Source organism: Vicugna pacos, chromosome 35, assembly GCF_048564905.1.
Source record: "Vicugna pacos chromosome 35, VicPac4, whole genome shotgun sequence".
In the NCBI taxonomy this organism is placed as follows: domain Eukaryota; kingdom Metazoa; phylum Chordata; class Mammalia; order Artiodactyla; family Camelidae; genus Vicugna; species Vicugna pacos.
In genome coordinates this window covers 4,811,810-4,817,978 of record NC_133021.1, presented here as the reverse complement: position 1 = coordinate 4,817,978, position 6,169 = coordinate 4,811,810, and the positions used below count along the sequence as shown (strand labels likewise).

Sequence of the window (6,169 nt, the reverse complement as noted above, 5' to 3'; positions counted from 1 at the left end):
TATTGCAAGAATTGCTAAAATGTAACACAAAGACATGAAGTGGGCAAATGCTGTGATAGCGCTGCCACCAGCACAGTGAAGTGAGACTAGAAGAAAACAATGCACCAATTTTAACATGAATAATAATCAAAATTATCTCTGGTAAAGCAAAATTTAAAAACTATTACTTAGATAAAAATATTTTAAACAAAAAAAGTAGACAATATTAAGAGACATTTTCAGGAAATACATAGTAAATTTTCATAAGAAGTTTCCTAAGGCAAAAGAGAAGCAACAAACTTATTCACCTGAGATCAGAATTAAATGTCCAACAAACATTTTTTAAAGATTTTTAAAGGATCTGGGCTTATTACTCTAGTGAGCTATAAAATGGTATGGATTCTTGCAAAAAGAAAGGGAGGGAGAGAGAGATGAAAGAAAGAAAGGAAGGATGGAAGGAAGGAAGGATGGAAGGAAGGAAAGAGGGAAGAAACCACATTTAAGTAGAGAGATGGTAAATAAATTATTTCAATTATAGATATTTTATTAGAAAATTATGAGGAATACTAAAACAGATATTATAGAAAAAGTAGAAGGCCTTCAATTAAGCCACCAAACAACTCTTCATCATATGGAAGACATGTCTAACAGTATCAAAAATCAGTAGATTCAAAATATGAGAAATTACTTTTCTTTGAGCTTTAGATAAGCCATGTGATACAAGAGACACTACCAAAGTACAACTTTAGACACATTTTCTTTGAAAGAACTTCCAAACTTAAGAATAAATGTCAGTATGTACTTTAAAAAAATCAAAATTGTAGCATGGATTATTTTTCATCTTTTACACGGCCAAAGAATTTCAGCTATATATTAAAATATTACTCTCTGTCTCAATAGACAGCTCCAGCCATGTTAGGTTAAACAGCTACACTTACTGGATTTTAAAAAAAAGAAACTTATATTCCTCTTATTGCTCTGCTCCAGTGTATGATATACATAGAGTAGATTTATGAGGGGGCGAGTATAGCTCAGCGATAGAGTGTGTGCCTATCATGCACAAGGTCCTGGGTTCAACCCCCAGTGCCATCATCAAAAACAAACAAACATACAAATAAACCTAATTACCTCCCCCTCAAAAAATAGAATGAAAAAATGTTTGTGCTCATCATTCTAAAGCTATGAAAAGTAGCATGTATTAAGTTGTTAAAACTGATAAGTATGTACATGAAAATAATAAGAATCCTAGCCAGCTTGCAAAATTATTGGAAAAATAGAAAACAACACATTTAAGAATCTTGTGTATCTTGCTCAATGGTTGAGTAGAGGAAGAAGTTCACAAAGATTTACTGTATTATTAACACTGATCAAGAAAGTATTTTTTTCAATATTCAATAATCAAAGACAAAAATGGCAGTGCTTATGTTTTCTCACTGGTATCTCAGTACAGGTAAACAAGCATGGCTTTAAGTACCAAAGAAAGAGAAATTGTACCTATGACCTAGTTACACAGGTACAGACATTTATGTTGAAATTGAAAGTTCTCATAATTGTGGGAGCCCACGGTGGGTTAACAAATTGTAACAGATCCCAGCCGCTTATCTCCTTAAAAAAGATGTGCTTAGTAACTGCCTTGAGGTTTTAGCAATGACCAAGGCCCCTGGCTATAAATGCTGGGCGTGCCTGCTGTTAGTCTTCTATCCCCAAAACAGCCTTGGGCTGGAATGGTAAAAAGCTGCAGACTCAGAGGTGAGAAGGCTGGGTAGCCAATGACCGGAAAGATCCCCTGAGGGGGGCAACCTAAGACAGGCACAGCCGCCTGAGTCCAAAGTGTTAAGCAGCTGATTCTCAGATGTTCTGCCCTGATAAGCTGAAAGGCTCAACACAAACATGATTCACCAAGAAGAGTCTTCTGACCTTGAGCCCAACACCAACTATAAACAAAGCCTTTGTGCTCATTGTGATCCCACCTTATCCTTTCCCAAATTCCTGCATTCCTCCTTTGACTGTACTCAGCAATTGTGGGAGATTTGAGAGGCTCCAGGTTCCCAACTCCCTCTCGTTCTCTTGACTTTTCCACAGTCTTGAGTAATTAATTCCGTCTCGGTGGGACTTCTGCTGGCCAGAACCCACAACTGATGATGAACCCACAATAATATGAATTGATAATAAAGATTTTACATTTTTCCTAACATAAATCAATATACAGAATATGTTGTTTACAATGCAGAGTGTTGCAAAAATTGGCTGCAAAAATAATCAGAAATAGTTGAACAGTTTGTTGTTTTGACCGAATTTAAAGTTGTTGTTCAACTTATGCAATATCCTTAAGGAATTGATGTTAATAACACTAATTTGACACAAGAATTAGTGAATTTACTTAATTTAAGTAGCACAGATTTGAAACTGTTAAACTTTTGCTTCAAATTCTAAAAAAACATGAACAAGTTTTATCAAATTAGATAAAAATACTAAAAAAAAATTTGGGCACTTAATTCAGATATTGAAAAGTATAAGTTTCTTTGGAGCAACTTGGTCATGTGAATCTGCATTTTCAACCATAAATTGTTTGAAGTCCAAACTAAGATCAAGCATTTTGATGCAAATTTGGTGATTCAATCAGGATGTTAAAGATCTACTAGTGTGAAGGAAAAGCCGGGCTGGTCTAACAAGATAACTCACAAATGTAAGTATCAGTATACTGATCTGAGTTCTGCTGGACTAACTTGTAAATCTAAGTTAATTAGTGTTGGTTTGCTGTTCATGTTCTTTTTGCTAGCCAGCTGGGTTTTTGAAGATACATATCTGGCTTTGGAATGGTGGTTTGCTGCCTCCAGCCTCCGCTTTTGTGATGATAATGGTGCTAAAGCTGTTCCATGCCTATTGGCCGAATACCCCAAGCTTGCACTTTACCTTATAAAACCTCATGCGCACGTCTTGGAGGTGCTCAGAGCTTTGGAGCAGAAGCCCCTCGGAGCCCGCTGGCATAATACATCTGAGTACTCCAACCCTCCGAGTGGTGCTTGTTTCTTGACTGGCCTGTCGTTTCCATAACACTCTGGGAAGACAGAACTTGAAACTGGTCTTGAGGGCAGAGCTGTGCTCCCCTTGCCTTCCATGCTTCATGTTTTACACAGGGAAGTGAAATGGCCCCGGCCAAGTAAGACCTGCTGTGCGCCCACCTCAGTCCTGGGCTCTGAGGCAGACAGACTGGCTCCCAGCCTCAAGGCCAAGTTTGGGCACCTGAATGGTCCCTTGGAGGCATCCCATCAGTTCTCAGGAAGAAGTCTGGCTGCTTCCACACCAAGGCCCTCCCTCCCACAGTGCTGGCCTCAGGAAGGTTCCTTATTTGGGGAAGGAGGCAGCCCACCCCCTACCCCACCCCTCACCGTGCTCTCACCCAGGCTGGTGCTCCCTCTGCCGGTCGGAGTCTGGAAAGCCATCCCTCTTCAGTTATGTCCCTTCTGAAATGGACTTGCTTCCACTCAATTCTAGGCGAGGATGCACCATGGAATGCACTGGGTAAGAGAACCAAAATTTATAGTTTCTTCTGTGAGGTTATCTATTAATCTACTGGGGCTGGGCTGTGTGTAGTTTGCTACAGCTATTGGTGTGAGAGGCTAAAGCCGCTTGTGTGTCCTTGTTTTCATCTCCCCACTGTCTTTGGGTTTTCCCTAGCACCGCTGAGACATTTACTTCTTTTAGTTTTATTCCTGTTATTACACAGGGGCCCTACTGACATGGAGGTAAGGGGTTGGAGGAGCGGGACAGAGCAGGGCATCTGTAGTTCTGTGATTAGTTCTCATTGAAACTGTACCCTGAGCTGTGACATCCACAAGTGTGTCTCTTTTCCCCCATCCCAATTTGGGTGACACAGAAGGTATTTCCCTTCCCCCAGGTTGGTTAGGCTCTGGTAAAATAATTTCTCATTAAAAAAAATACACAACCCCCCACAACGGAAGAGAATGTTCTGGGTGTATTTCAATAGAGCTATTTTCTCCTTTCCTGGGAGGAAGCATGAGGGGTTCTTCTCTGATCTTCACTCTGAGAATAGGGCATGGTCCTGGAGGTAAAATGCATGAAAAAGAGCAGGGGGCCCCTCTGACTGGCCCCCTGGAGTTGTCACACTCAGACTTCCCCACGCTGAGCCTCCCGCTGGCCTCAGGGACCTGTTAAATCTGCCTGCCCCCGGGGTTCTTACAAAAGCGGGTCCTTCCCTGGGAGCTGTGACTCTTCAAGCCTGCCCGGCTGCCTCTCTGGGTTGGGAGCAGCTTTCCCCCTCAGTTTTCTGGTGGATCTAAGAAGAGCAGTGGGTTTGCAGCTCCCTCAGCTCTGGTGTTGTTTTCAGGACAGAAGGAGCAACTTCTGAGCTCCTCACAAGCTGGACCAGAGGCTGCAAGTCTCCCCTCCTCTGCCTCCATGCAGACAATCAGTGGCTGTGGTTCTAGCCGAGTTTCTGAAGATGTGGATTTTAACACACGCATCCCAGCCCCCACAGGAGCACACAGCCCCATAAATCCCTACAACTTCCACTGGTAACTACGGAGCTGATGGGGACACGGGTTTCGGGGCCACAGAAGCCTGACTGCATGACTTGCTCTGTGGCCTATTAACGTGGTTGCTCTAGGCCTTGTCTGAAGTGGCTTGCTTACCGCACCTGGTACGTGGGAAATATAAAATAAGTACTAGAACCTCCACTTTTGCTCCCTCCAGGGACTTCCAACATAAAAAGTAATAAGTGAACTCAGAAGGCCTAGTCACCACAATGAGGTCCGAGCAGCCTGGCTCTCCTGAGTGACGGGCACTGATTTGCATGTTAACTCAGAGCAGTAGGGGAACCGCCTTCCTCTAACTGGGCGTCTCCCCACACCAGGCACGCCCTCAGCTGAGACGGGGCCAACTCCCCCACTGAGGTGTGTGCCGGTGGCTTCATTGTGACCTGGCCCTGCCGGGACTTGAGCCTACAGTGAGGTGGAGGGTCAGGAGAAGGGGGGTCCTTGCTGGGGCAGCAGGGGGCCCGGTAGCGCCCTGCCCAGCCTGGTGCCTGGGGCTCCCCAACACCTCCCACGGCCCCCGGGTCGGCTCTGGTCCGGGCCACTCCACGCACCCTCCCAGTACCTTTTCATTAAGTCCCTTTATTGCTTTTATCAGCCAGAGGTGGCTTCTGTTGCTTGTTCAGTGAAATAGTGCATCAGGAAACCAGACTATTTCTAAGATCAGTAAAATACCAACTTCGGTCAGCTCGCCGGGCAGACCGTGCAGCACAAATTCCCGCACAGGGTTGTGCAAATGCCTTACGTGAAGGGTCCTCATCATCTGTCTTCAGAGATACAGAAGCTGGTGTTTCAGGTAAAACCTCAGGGAGGGATTGAGGAATCCAAAGCTGGTTGGTTTCAAAGGCTAATTGGTCAGACCAGACCCCTGAGCTGTGGTCAGAAGCCTGGCTCAATGTCACACAGACTCAGTGCCCTAAGTGCCGGGTGGGGCCGGTGCTGTTCCCTTTTCAGGCTCTCGTTGGGGAGTCACTGTAGCCCCTAAAACGCAGCAGGGAATCCAGCCCCCTTAGCCCCCATCCTGAGTGTTCCATGACACAAATCATGGGAGTGTTTAATTTTCATCTTTGTTTAGGAGGACGATGGTGGGGCAAGAGGAGACATAAATTCACACTTAGTGACACCAAGTCACAGCCAGTACCTCCTCCTCGGAGAGCTATGTGCTCCCACAGTGGTGGCTGGGGGGCTGGGCAGAGCCCCTCCGCTGGTCCCAGAGGGACTGTATCCTCTGGCTGCAACTGATGGGTTGGACAACCAATCCAGAGGGGACAGAACATCTTTCCTGGGAATTTGGAACTGACACACAGAAATCAAGTTCACTCATCTGGGGATTGGGAGGAGGGTGGGAATCAAATGAAATGAGAGCAGGAGAGAAAGTTACAAGTGAATAAGAGAGAGAGACAGAGAGACTGAGCTTGTGAGAGCAGATAGTGGGAAGGAAGGAAAACAATCAAGGGACAGAGCAATTCAAGCTCCTGAGTGTCTAGTGTGTCCCAGCCCATCAACGACCCCGTGGGATGGTTAACATCATTCCAGTTTTCCAGATTAGGAAACAGGCTGAAAGAGACAAGGGCTGGCTTCGGGTGCACAGTTAATTTAAGTGCCGCTGGACCCCTCACTTCCCACTGCCTGAAGGC

At 44.9% G+C, this 6,169-nt stretch overlaps 1 non-coding gene across 1 annotated transcript; it reads left to right on the top strand.

Moving 5' to 3' along the window:
* Nucleotides 1–998: 998 nt before the first annotated feature.
* On the top strand, nucleotides 999–1,071 carry TRNAD-AUC (transfer RNA aspartic acid (anticodon AUC)). The gene has a single exon. It is a non-coding gene; the product is annotated as a tRNA-Asp (tRNA).
* The last annotated feature ends 5,098 nt before the right edge of the window (nucleotides 1,072–6,169 follow it).